Genomic DNA, 13,795 nt, shown 5'->3' on the forward strand with positions numbered 1-13,795 from the left:
GAAGATTTCAGAAGTTAGTTCAAGTGTGCAAATCGGTTACCCTTTCTTAATTGTCAATTTCTATACCTTTGCTTGTGTTGTTAGCAACTGATGGTGTCTCATCTCGTCCACTACACCAAAGATGTTTTCCTTTTTTTTTTTATTTCTGAATATAATTTATGGTCCAGTTAGCTAACATACAGCGTATGCAGTGTGCTCTTGGCTTCGGGAGTAGATTCCCATGATTCATTGCTTACATGCTCATCCCAACAAGTGCCCTCCTCAATGCCCATCACCCATTTTCCCCTCCCCCCGACCCTCCCTTCCCCCATCAACCCTCAGTTTTTTCTCTGTATTTAAGAGTCCCTTATGGTTTTCATCTTGGGGTGAGGATGGGAGTGGTTAATGCAGCTGCTAGTAACATCTGTCCTAATTATGATCTTGAGCAATAACACTTATATTTCCTCAAAATTAATATAATTAATAGGCTCCTGCATCCCCAGAAGGAGGTGAGCAGGCTTTCCCAATGAAGGAGCTTTCGTGACGATGCAGTAGCCACGGAGGCTGTTAACAGAACTTGCTAGATTTCAAAACTGCTGTTCGACGTCATGGCGTTGTTCTCGTATGTGCAGAACCTTCAGGATTCCATGCAAAAGTCAACCACAGCTCAAAACCAGTCTTTGAAGCTGGAAAAGAAATGCCAACCTTCTCTTTTCAAGAGCTGATGAGAAAACAGTATAGGGGAAAGAAAGAAAGAGAAAGAAAGAAAGAAAGAAAGAAAGAAAGAAAGAAAGAAAGAAAGAGAGAGAAAGAAAAAAGAAAGAAGAAAGAAAGAAAGAAGGAAAGCTTCGTGTACTTCTATAGATGCATCCTACAGGAAGATTCATCTGAGTTTCAAAGGGCAGCACTAAGCATTAATTAACCATAAGGCTGGATGGTCTAGGCCGAAACAGTAGGAGAGGAAAAAAGAAAATGAATGTAGTCAAAATGCTCACCGTGTACGATGGCAAATAAGGAGTCACTCTGCTATCTGTAAAGTTACAAGTCACTAAAATTCTCCACAGGTTGGATTGAGTCCCTGGGGGAAGGTGCTGGGCTCCCCACCCTTGACCCGCTTTGTGTCAGCCCCGGCAGGTCCTGCCCAAGTTTGCTCCACTGAAATTCACGTGTTCACCTGAAGTTGGCCTTATGTTTTCTAGTGTTTCTCCAAATTCCAGGCTTTAGACAATCCCCCGGCTTTGCTTTCACTCTGCTCAGATCGGCGCCTCATCCACTTTGACCCTCCTCCTAAATGTTACCACATGCCGAATGCTGTTTGTCTTTCTCTGATCTTGTTTGGGGAATAGGTTTCAGGGAATCCTGTGTGCAGTTGAAAAGCGGAAGAAGGCAGGAAGGCAGGAAGGAAGGAAGAAAGGAAGGGAGGAGGACAGGAAGGAGGGAGGGAGGAGGGAAGGAAGGAAGGAAGGAAGGAAGGAAGGAAGGAAGACAGGAAGGAGGTAGGAGGGAAGGAAGGAAGGCAGGAGGGAGGGAGGCAAAGAGGGAGGGAGAGAGGGAGGGAGGGTTAGAAGGAAATGGGAAATCACGCAGGGCGGAGAAAATCTCAGCCAGACTTGCAGGAAGATGTGCGAGGAGGGAACCAGAAGCTTTGACCTGCCACATGCCAGGAACTAAGCTAGTTCCGTAGGAATCTGTACACAGCTACCTGGCTAGCTGTCTGGTCCCTTAATCCTGGGAGCCCTGCCTAGTTTGCAGATAAGGAAAATGAGGCTTAAAGAGATTAAGCAAACTTGCCTAAGGTCACACAGCTCGAAAATGAGGAGCCGAGGTTTGAGCTCATGGATATTTCTGGCTTCGAGGCCAATGACATGTCTAGAAGAATTTGGAGTCAATTGAGCAGACGTATTTAAGCCGTCAGTGGTCTGCAGTGTTTAGAAATGTCTCCATCCAGCACGTAGACCCTGACAGGAGAGCCTTCTGCACACCGGCAACTATGACTTCAGTTCCATGCTGCTTCGACTACAGTAGCTAATTAGATCAAGACAGAAATCCTGACACAAACCATAGTTCAGACCAGCTAATTAGATTAAGATCAATATAAAATCTTCTTCAGACAAAGGAGCAATTGGACATTTCTGGCAGATATATCTGCAGGTTGAGTCAATAAGATAAGGACAAAAAACACATGTTAAAGAGTGTTAGTGTGCCAGAACCCTTTCTCCGCTCTCTCTAATGAAGTGAGCCATACGGGAGATGGGAGCCAATTAAAGTAGCAGGGAGGGGCTCCTGGGTGACTCAGTCGTTAAGCCTCCGACTTCGGCTCAGGTCGTGATCTCAAGGTTCATGGGTTCGAGCCCCGTGTCGGGTTCTGTGCTGACAGCTCGGAGCCTGGAACCCGCTTCAAGTTCTGTGTCTCCCTCTCTCTCTGCCCTTCACCCGCTCATGTTCTCTGTCTCTCTCTCTCAAAAATGAATAAACATTTAAAACAGGAAATTTTTTAAATACGCAGGAAAAGCATTGGCTGCAACAGTTAGAAAGCAGGGGTCCTGTTATGCGACCTTTGGCCCCCAGATTTCTTACATCTAAATGGGGTTTAAGACAACCAAATGGTTCACAGATCTTTCCTCAAGACATAGAAGCTCGTGGTCAGTGTCACATACACCATATTCTTTGATCCCAGAACAGCTCTCTATAGTGGAGGCATTATCATTCTTTTGAAAAAAAAAAAAAAAAAAAAAACAAAAAAAAAACTTTTTTAATGCTTATTTCTTTTGGAGGGAGAGAGAGAAAGAAAGGGGGGGGGCGGAGACAGAGAGAGAGAGAGAGAGAGATGCAGAACCGGAAGCAGGCTCCAGGCTCTGAGCTGTCAGCACAGAGTCCGAGGCGGGGCTTGAACCCACGAGCCGTGAGATCATGACCTGAGCAGAAATCGGACGCTTAACCAACTGAGTCACCCAGGCACCCCAATGGGGGTGTTATCACTCTTATGGGCGACTGGGGTTCAGGGCGTTACGTGAATCCGCCCAACGGTCCCCCGCTAAAACGAGAGACAGAGGGCAGACTGTTCTAACTCCCAGTGCCGCACTTTGGCCGACAGCGAGCACGTCCCGGTGTTTGTGACAGGGAGACAAATCGAGCGACCAGACACCGCAGCCAGCCCTACGCCCACGTTGATGCTCATTCACCCCTGGATCTTAACACTCCTGAGTCCCAGAGCCCTCGCCTGTGAGACCCCAGTTTCAGATTAGTGGTTTGTAAACTTCAAGGATCATAATTTGTTCTGAAATTCTGCTATGGAATTGACCCCTGGGGTGAGAGATCGCATTCCCACAACACGTAACTTCACAGCGTTCACTGCCCTTCACGTGCCCTCTCCCTGGGCAGGTGCCCGCCGTGGAGCAGGGTTCCTCGAAGCCGGTTAGTTCCCAGGCCGCTCAGGTGATCTCACGCAGCATATCTCTCCTAAGGGGAGAGTTCTTCGATCTTATTTGACTCTTCACTCTTAAGAAAACTATCAAATAAAAAGAAGCAAGGCAAAAATGAAGTACTTACATCATGTGCAAAAAAACAGAAACAAAAACCAAAACCGTATAATTGAGTTAAAGTCATAATTTTGTTCAGATTTTTTCCCCAATCTGTAACTCCGAACCTAGCCAAAGAAAATAGTCGATAAGGTATTGTGAACAGACTTACAAAACGGAGATGGGAACTGGGTAGATTTACAATATTGTAAAAGTTCCTTTTCCTTTCAGTCTTCCTGAACGGCTTTGTTGATGGAAATAGACCCCAAACCAGGAACAAAATCCTCGCGGGCGAGCACAGCTGGAAAGCTTCCGTGAGGTCAGCTTGGGAAACCCATGCTCCAAAAGCCAACATGGAAGGTGGTGGCCACCGTGTTAATTAAGGGATGGCTTAGTGAAGACAAGGTCACGTCCATTCACACTCCGCCTGCTCCAGATGTACTTCCTACCCCCCGCCGCCCTTGGCTGGGTAGGGGAGGCCCACGTCGGGAATTGGAAGATGAGGGCCCCAGTTCATTAATCCAGGGACGAACCGAGCAGGAGCCGGGTGGTCAGGCGGGGTTTCAGACCCAGGAAAGATCCGGTACTGGCCAACGATGGTCAGAGCAGGAGCTACAGAGATCAGGGTCCCGAACGAGAAGGGGACAGCAGAGGAGGGAGAGCAGGAGAGGGACGCCAGCGAGAGCCACAGTACCCTCGGTGAACAGCCCCAGGAGGAGGTCCAGAGCCTGCTGCTGAAGAGGAGGATGCCCGGTGAGGACGGGACTGGCATGTCAGACACACTGAGTGATCAAGGGTATCCAGTGGGGGGTTGGCAATCAGGTTTAGTTCATCTGGATCACCTCAGCACCATACGCTAGATCGCGGGTGATCCTCCCCACTGGCCTGACACGGACTATCTCACACATTTTTTGGCGAGGTCATATTTTTAACCAAGATGGGTGCGAACCAGATGGGTTGCCCCCAGGCCTTCACGAAACGCAAGCCCGCTGAGCCCTTGCATTTCCAGTTACCCCACAAGACGCGTGTGGCCCCGAGCACAGTGATGCCGCAAATTCAGCTCCTACGAGAATCCATTCGGGGGCAGAAACATTACACGATGATCGGCCACCTACAGCGGAATGAAATTACTAACACGATATATATGATGTCCCTTTTAACCTCTGATTAATCTCCCCTTCTAAAGCTCAGCCTTGAATGCAAGTTTTCTGGTAATCTGCTCTTTTCCAGCAATCTCTGCCGGCCAGATACATCCCAGCGGGTTAAACGCTAGCAGGCTCTCATCCACAACCAAAGACAGAGGGACGTTGTATCCTGCCACGAGCATACAGAAGGTTGAAATCAACTTCATATTTACAGATGAACGAGAAATAACCACAGGGGCTATCGCTCAAGAGAGTTTAATCCTCCGAACCTGGGTTCACTGAATGAAACCACCACGATGTTGCTGAGACGCAGCTGAGTATAGGCGGTTCCCACCGTTGCCAGAAGTTTCTGGGGCAATGTGGCGCCACCTGAGGGGCCCCCAGGCCTTCCATTTCAAAACGAGGAGTCTCGAGCCTCAACGGACGGCTCCAGTTTGCCATAGCTAGAATGTTCCAACACGGATTTCAGTCCCTCCGATTCCCAAGTCCAAATCTCTCCCGGGCACCCCCCCGGGCTGCCCCTCGTGCTGAGCTCAGGAATACTGCCTCAGTGACACGTCTGGGACCATGTCTGGGGCCGGGTGAGGACCAGACACGGGCCACGGTCTGGGGGAAGGGGAAGCCCCAGGAGATTGGCTGCCATCGCCGAGCTGGCTCCGTGCCCGCCGTCCATCCAGCCTGCAGACGACATCAGTAGGCATCCCTGCTCCCCTTTTGTTACATAGGAGACCACGGCTTGAAAAAACAAGCTAGCATTTTCCGGGAAAGGTACAGCTGGGATTAGGACGCAGTCAAACCTAACACCAAAGTCCTGGGCTAGTTCCCTCCTGGACTTGTTTTTTAATGTTTACATGCGCTTAATGGTTTATGGCCCTTCGATAAATACCAAATGCAGAAAATCAGGGTTGTTTTTGTTTTTTTTTAATTTATGAAGTTGAGGTATTTTCCACACTTACACCAGAGAGTGTTGTTGACTATAAATGAACCATCGCTCAAGTAGCTTAATCCGAATGGGGAATTAAAACGGCTGGTAATGTAGAGATTGCTTTCTTGAGACAGGATCGCGTTCCTGACAGACAGCACACACTCACTCCAGTTTCCAGGCTGGTAAATCCAATCGTTTCACTGTCGAATATTCTAGCTCTCCCATCATAAATGCTCATTCTGTTTCTATACGCTGGACAGATGACTGGCAAATTTACCCATTTTAGAAATCTTAGATTAATCCACATTAATTTAATTTGTTGCATTTAACCCCTGAAATTCTGTGACAAATGCAGCCCAGTGTCACAGACATAAAAGTCGAAGCTCAATGAGATTGGACAACTGGACAGAGGTCACACAGCCAGGATGGGACAAAGCCAGGACCCCAGCCCTGCTGTGTCCAGCTTGTGCAACCAGGTTGGTTCTATAAAGAGATTTTTAAAAGCAGTCTGAGGCCCCCATTTTCCTCTCATCTTTTCTGCCCCCGTCCTCTGTATCTATTAATTTGCAGTTTTCTACAGTCACAAATAAACTGTTTTACGCTGAAGTCACCAATTAACTTTGATTGTTTTATTGGTGCCAGGGAGAGAAAGGTTCTCATCTGCCCCATCTGTCATAAAACTCTTGCTTAAAAATGGCTTGGTGGAGACATCATCCTCCAACACAGAGATAAAAGGAAGATTTAAAATGCATGATGTGAATCTATCCTAGAGGCTAATCGCACTCAATGAGGAGGGAGAGGAGCCTGGTCCGTTGGTGTTATCAGCTATGTATTATCCCTCTCATCTATTTATCGTCAGGGCTATCATTAGGAAGATTAAAAACCAGTGTCTACAAATAGTCCTGAAATTTTTGTCTTTCATTAGTGACTTATTATTATTATTATTATTCAAGACCTCCTTTTTTCCAGCAAAGACAATGATTTCTTAGTCTACACCAGGATGCAATCCAGAGAGAATTCATCAGGGCTCAGGAAATATTAAATGTTATTTCCAACCACTGCATCGTACTGTCAGGGGCCATCTTTGATAATAATGGCCTTAATTTATAGAAATATAAATAATCCAACAGTGACACCAAGAATCTATGGTCGTATAAATCTGTCACAGATCATTACAAATGAACATAGTTAAATGAAACTGAACTACAAATATATCGACGCCTCAGCTTGTGACGGCAAAAAGTTTACCAAAAAGAGACCAAGAACCACAGTTGGAATGAAAATGGAAGCATCCTTAGTCAACAGAGGACTTTCACCTTGAAACATAATCCAGTTTTGCATTTTATTCTTTTGAAATCTTAAGGTACAAAGGAGCGTGGTTTTGTTTCGTTTCGTTTCTGTTGTTGTTGTTAAAAGGAAGCAGATGTCATGCAGGGTAGAGGCTCAGACAATCCCCATGCATGCTAATGTATGCACCCTTTTATAACATAAGTAGCAATAATACCTTATATTATGCTTGTGATGCTCATTGGAGTAACTAGATTTATGATTTTATAAAGAATCCCCTGCTGTAGTGTTGTTGGCTTAGGTGGGTAATGTTATTTTTCCCCCTTTTAAAAACTACATGTCTTTGCTGTTTGAAATTAATGAAATCCACTTCCAGGAATGTTCTCTTTATATAAGAAAAGTCATCTGCCTACGGCAGCTGAACAGAGACGTCTTTGTAATTTTTTTCTTTTTAAAATTTCATTTTATTGATCACTCTAAGAAAATGCTGAAATTGCCTCACAGAGTAGCAGGGAGAGCACATATATAGAACTTTAATTCAGAAGATAAGCTGGACTGATCCTTTCGCATATTCATATGAAACACAGCTTATTAGAAACACTTTCAATGTAAACAAACAGGCTCAAGAACACAAAACGCACAGAAAGATCATTGTTGCTGAAGGAGCATGACATTTTCTTTTCCTTATGGAATTGCAGTCTGAGCTGGAAGAGGGCAGCATCTCCACAAAGTTTTAATTGTTTTTAATGTTTATTTTTGAGAGACAGAGAGAGCACGAGCAGGCGAGGGGCAGAGAGAGAGGGAGCCGCGGAATCCAAAACAGCTTCAGGTTCTGAGCTGTCAGCATGGAGTCCGACGCGGGGCTCGAACCCACCAACCATGAGATCACGACCTGAGCTGAAGCTCAACCGACTGAGCCACCCAGGCTCCCTGTCTCCACCAAGTTTTAAATGTTGCCTTGCAGATATGTAATGTGGAAATTTTTTATTCAACATCCATTACAAAAGTACATGGTTTTTAAAAATTAAAACTTAGGTTCTGATTTTACCAAGATACAAGGTGAGATCCGGGATCTAGAGGTCCATGTGCCCAGACAAATGACAGCAGGTAGGGTCACAATGAATGACACCATTACAGAGCATTATTTAGAGCTTTTCTATCAAAACCCATCGTTAACTAGTAGTAGGATGTAATTTTATTAACACTGTGTGGTTGGAGGAGGTTTGGGGATGAGCTTTAAATCCATTTAAAGAGGGGCACCTGGGTGGCTCAGTCGGTTAAGCGGCCAACTTCGGCTCAGGTCGTGATCTCACGGTCCATGAGTTCGAGCCCCGTGTCGGGCTCTGTGCTGACAGCTCAGAGCCTGGAGCCTGTTTCAGATTCTGTGTCTCCCTCTCTCTGACCCTCCCCCGTTCATGCTCTGTCTCTCTCTGTCTCAAAAATAAATAAATGTTAAAAAAAAATAAAAAAAATAAATAAATCCATTTAAAGAAATGTAAATATGTTAGAATCCCAAATCATCACGAGCAATTTTTAAGTGGCTACCAGCTCAGTGTGTGTGTGTGTGTGTGTGTGTGTTCTGAATCCCCACACAGGTGTAACTCACGATCTAAGTCAAGGCCACGGTTCAGGTCTGTTTGAGGGAAAGGAGTCCCTTCTTTGGGGCTAAGCCACCGGCCATCCTGTGTCCTTGGCCATGAACACGAAGGCTCAGAGCCACAAAGCACATCAGCCAACGCCTGGGCTAGCAGCTGCCCCACAAAGCTGTGGAACCAATTTCCTTTCTCACCATCGTTTGTGTCCTTGGCCGCGGCCACCACATTGGGAACATGAGCATTCCGTTTGCCCTTGGCCTCTGTTTGTCACCACCTACTTTGCAAATATTGTAGCTCCCCCAGAAGTGATCTTTCTCACACATTCACTGTTTCTTCATTTTGTGCCCCTGTTATTGGCTTTCGCTCAGCATCTTTCTGTTTGCCTCAGGGGAACAGCTCTTCCTGTCACCTCTCAGTGTCCTTCCCTGTGTTATGGTAGTTGGCTAAGGGGACGCATGTCATGGCTAATGAGGTAGAACGTGGCGAATAAAGCACTAGAATTCAACGCCTGGTTCTGACCCAGCTCCACAACTCCCTGGTTATTGACCATGAGCCACAGACGCAAATTTCCTGCCTCTCCGTGTCTTCATTTCTAAACTCTGCATGTCAGTGTCTGCTGTCTGCTCCTCTCTATGCCCTCACGTGTCCCAGGCCATCCTGCTCCAGGCTCCTGGTAGGACTCGGCAGGTCAGAGAGCATGCCTTTGTTTCTCCTTGGGATCCTGACTGGCCGACAGTACTAATGTGTCCTCGATACAGGTTTAAAAGTGAACTTGAATACTTACCTGGCAGGGGAGATACCATGATCACGAAGGTGGTTTTCCCAGGGCGAGGCTTATCCATTGCACTCCGGATGTGCTGACCCCTGCGATTTCCCCAAATGTGGGAAACGCGACTGCATAATTTGTGGTAGTGGGGGACTGCGTTCGCGCTTTCCCCTGAAAAAAATAAATAAATAAATAAATAAATAAATAAATAAATAAATAAAAGTGAACTTGATCACCGGGAGAGCCCGAGTGCTCAGAACCAGAGGTGTGAAGCTCAGGAAGGACTTCTTTGTGCCTCAGCACCGCCCCCGACATCTCCACAGATGCCCTCATTCGATGCCGTCAGCAGAATAATGCCCTGCCACCAACAGCAAAGATGCCCACGTCCCAATCCCCAGATCTTGTGAATGTGTTATGCGATGCTGCAAAGCAGAGTGAGGGTCGCAGATGGAATCAAGATACACATCGGCTCTCCAGTAAAAGGGACGTTTATCCTGGGTTCTCCAGATGAGCCCGCTGTAATCACCAAGGTCCTTCCCAGCAGAAGGGGAGAGAGAAGACGAGTTAGAGGAGGACGCGGCCACTGAAGGAAGGCATAGAGAGTACATCCTTGTTGGCTTTGACGATGGAAGAAGGGCCACCAGGCCAGGAACGTGGGAGGCCTCTGGCAGCCACAGAAAGCGAGGAAACCGATTCTTCTCTAGAGCTCCGGGAAGGAGCACAGCGGGCTGACCCACGGATTGTAGCCCAGTGAGACTTGTGTCATATTTCCACCCCACAGAACTTTAAGCGAATACATTTGTGTGGTTGAAGTTGTTAAATGCTGAGTGATCTGTCACAGCAGCAGTAGGACATATACAGTAGAAGGTGTGAGAAGCCACCATCCCCGTTTCATTCCCTGAAAATCTGTTTGATCTGAACTTGGGACCACCTCGACTGAATTCTGAGTCCGAGCCAGATGATGGATAAGGAGTTCGAGTAAACATAAAAAGTGATGACACTTTTCCAGAATGCTCCTCTGCTCTTTCAAAGATTTTCGGAGTATTGACCTCATTAGGAAAATGCTAGAAGTAGCAATCCCCAATTCCCATGTTTTCCTTTGGTAGCTTTTTCTGTCCATCAATGAAAGGACCACCGTGACCGTCCTGGGGAAGGCAGCTCCTCGGGCCTAACAGCCAAGGCTCCATTCGTCCTCCGTCTGCTAATTACAAATATGCGCACAGAGCTAAATAATTCATCTCTGTCCTACCTCTGTACATGTTCCAAATTTTGTACAGTATTTCCTGCCCGTGTTTCGCAGTGCTCTAGGCACGCATTCTGCAGGTTTAATTCAGCTCATAAATCAATCTCTTTGGTCCTTTCATCCCATATTCTTCTCTAAGCCCCCTCCAATCTGTCAACAGACTTTGTGGCACCGAGGCACCCCTCTCTGGATCTGTCACACCAGCACTGCGAAAGGAAAAGCTCTACTAAAGGGACCACTTCTCCCTTTAATGAAGAAACAAATGGCAGCCGTGGACGTGCCTGGGCGTTTCAGGTGCGGGGTAGGTTTTCAGAGATCGCCCTGCTCTACAATTGTACTTCGTTCAACCATCCATCCGTTCATTCATTCATTCACCTGTGCAGTTTTCAAATGCACTTGGAACCCTGTGCCAGACAAAGCAGTGAATGAGACAGACATAGATTCTGTGCTGACAGATCTTATATTTCACTGGGAAACAGATAATTAACTAATACAAAAATAAATCAAGAAGATAATCTCTTATGTTGACAAATGAAATCAATGAAAGCGGGACAAGTGTTGGGGGCGGGGAGAGGGGGACTGGATACACCAGAGAGAGAGGTCAACTGAGCCTTCTTGGCAATGGACACTTGCGATCTGAGAGCTGAAAGAAAAAGTACATGCAGACTTGCTGGGCCAAGAGGGCCTTTCTGACGAGTATGTCCTGTAGAGAGTCAAGGAGGCTGTGCAGGAGGCCAGGAGGGAGGTAGAGGATGGCCAGGAAGGCAGAAGGCAGGAGGCAGAGTCCACAGACCGTGAAGAACGATTTAGCTTTGATTCTGATTGCAATGGGCAGCCGACGGAGGGCTTGGACAGAAGTACACTTCTCTGTATTTGAAAAAAGATTATTTCACGTAACACGTTCCTGAAGGTAGGGTCCAGAGCGTCGGAAGTGAGGAAGAGTGGAAACAATGAAAACAAGGACACCAGTTACTATGCTGTTGCACTCATTGGACAAGAGGTGAGAGCGGCTTGGCCGGGACCCTGGCAGGAGACACAGAGCGATGGGTTTTTGACGTGGGATTCATTTTGATGGTGGAACAGCAGAAATGGCTTGGGCCTAGAGATCACAGTGGAAAAAGAGAATCTCTAAGGGTAACGGCCAAGTCTGGGGCCCGGGAAACTTGGAGACTCACAGGGAGGTGGAGGTCGGAGCCTGGAGCTCAGAGAGATGGCTGCAGATGTAAATGCGGGGCCTTCCGTGCAGAACTAACTCCCTTCCAGTTAAGGCTGCAGACCCGCATGAGGTCACCAAAAAGTAGGAGAGAGAGGAAGCTACGGGGCCAAGCTGAATGACTTCATCCTTTAGGGACGGGGGAAGGAGGGTGGGATGGCAAAGGAGACAGAGAAGAGCTTCCAGGGAAGGAAAAGGACACGTAGGACAGTCCAAACACTGAAAACATTCCACTCAGAAAAGAACACCACCAGAGTGAGGTAGCAGGGTTTGGAGAGTTGCGGGCCTTTGGAGCTCAGTCCTGGAGCTGCGACCACTCGTCCATCGACAACATCCCAAGCTGGGATCCTTCTCAGCTCAAAGTCTTTCCAGAGTCTCCTTTTAAAAGGATTTTATTCTGGGACGCCTGAGTGGCTCAGTCAGTTCAGCATCCGACTTCGGCTCAGGCCACCATCCCACGGTTCATGGGTTCGAGCCCCGTGTCGGGTTCTGTGCTGACGGCTCGGAGCCTGGAGCCTGCTTCGGATCCTGTGTCTCCCTCTCTCTCTGCCCCTCCCCTGCTCACGCTCTGTCTCTCTCTGTCTCTCAAAAATGAATAAACGTTAACATAAATAAATAAATAAAAATGAGAGGATTTTATTCTGAATCAATAACAGTGGCAGGTTCTTTCAATGTCTGTGAATGAGCTCAGTTTTATCCACTGAAGAAAAAACACTAAGCTCTCGTTCTATTCCTGGCTACAGCTGGAGTCACGGTATCTAGCCTGCAGGGCAGCTCCGAGAGGCCAGGACCAACCTGGGTGCAGGCTTGCACGATGCCCTTTTCCTAGGGACACCGAAGAGCTGCTCGCCAGGCAGGCAATGTGACGCCCCACACCTTCTCAGAGGCGGATGGACTTGTTCAGGACATCTGTCACTTCCAAGGATCTCCTTCCCCCCTGTACAATACTTCCTACTATTCCCCCAATTTCAAGACCCTCCCCGCATTCCTCATCAGGATTGTGGTAGGAGGGATTTGGCAACTTGATGCTCATCTAGAGTTTTTTTAATGTTTATTCATATTTGAGTGGAGGGTGGGGCAGGGGCAGAGAGAGTGTGAGACGCAGAATCGGAAGCAGGCTCCAGACTCCGAGCTGTCAGCACAGAGCCCGACGCAGGGCTCGAACCCACGAACCATGAGATCATGACCTGAGCCAAAGTCGGGTGCTTAACCGACTGAGCCACCCAGGCGTCCCTTGATGCTCTGAAGTCCTTTCCATATTCTGCTTGTGGACTGTTCGAGTTCCCGTATCTTCAGATCCATCCAGAAGCACAGAGGGCTCTTAGGTTTCTCGGACATCTGAGATATTGAGGGCACGGCAACAATCCTTTCCTGGGCCCACGGTAGCGTTTCATGGGGGCATAGCACCCACATAATAAATAAAGAAGGAAAAAATAGGTCTCGAGACCACAAAGGGTACAAATAACCACCAGGTCTCATGCAATTCTCTCTCTCTCTCTCTCTCTCTCTCTCTCTCATATAAGTGCAACCTCATAAGTGCTGGGAACACCTTCGTGAATGTAACAAATGTAAAAGTGAAGGGAAAACATTACATGTAAACAGAAAGGCATTGCGGTGGCACTTTTTTTCTAAGTATGTATTTATTTTGGGGAGAGTGCAAGCAGGGGAGGGACAGGGAGAGGGGGACAGAGGATCCAAAGTGGGCTCTGTGCTGAGACACCGACAGCGGCGAGCCCTACGTGGGGCTCAGACTCCAGAACCACAAGATCACGACCTGAGCTAAGGTCAGGTGCTCAACCAGCTGAGCCACCCAGGCGCCCCGAGGTGGCACTTTCGAAAGCATATATTTCACAGTACTTCTGATAAAAGTGCCAGATTCTAAACTTAGCACAGCAACAAACTCCTAGCAGCGAACGTTCCCTTTTTCTTTTCTTTTTTTTTTTTTGGCTACAAAAATGTGTTTTTTAAACAAATGAAAGGAAAATAAAGTTTTCTGCAATGTCCAGCCCAGTTCACTCTGCCCTGTGCTAAAGTTGGGGTCCAGTGAGCTAGCTAATAATAAAGTATTAGGTGGCCTTCCTCCCCTCCTTCGTGTACAAAGTTGCCTCCAGGAGTTTGTGCGTG

General features: G+C 47.3%; 1 non-coding gene across 1 annotated transcript; it reads left to right on the plus strand.

Moving 5' to 3' along the window:
• The first annotated feature begins 9,225 nt into the window (after positions 1–9,225).
• On the plus strand, positions 9,226–9,389 carry LOC112864403 (U1 spliceosomal RNA). The gene has a single exon (XR_003223957.1). It is a non-coding gene; the product is annotated as a U1 spliceosomal RNA (small nuclear RNA).
• The last annotated feature ends 4,406 nt before the right edge of the window (positions 9,390–13,795 follow it).

The sequence above is a fragment of the Puma concolor genome, chromosome A3 (genome assembly GCF_028749965.1).
Source record: "Puma concolor isolate L17-30 chromosome A3, mPumCon1.1.hap2, whole genome shotgun sequence".
NCBI lineage: Eukaryota > Metazoa > Chordata > Mammalia > Carnivora > Felidae > Puma > Puma concolor.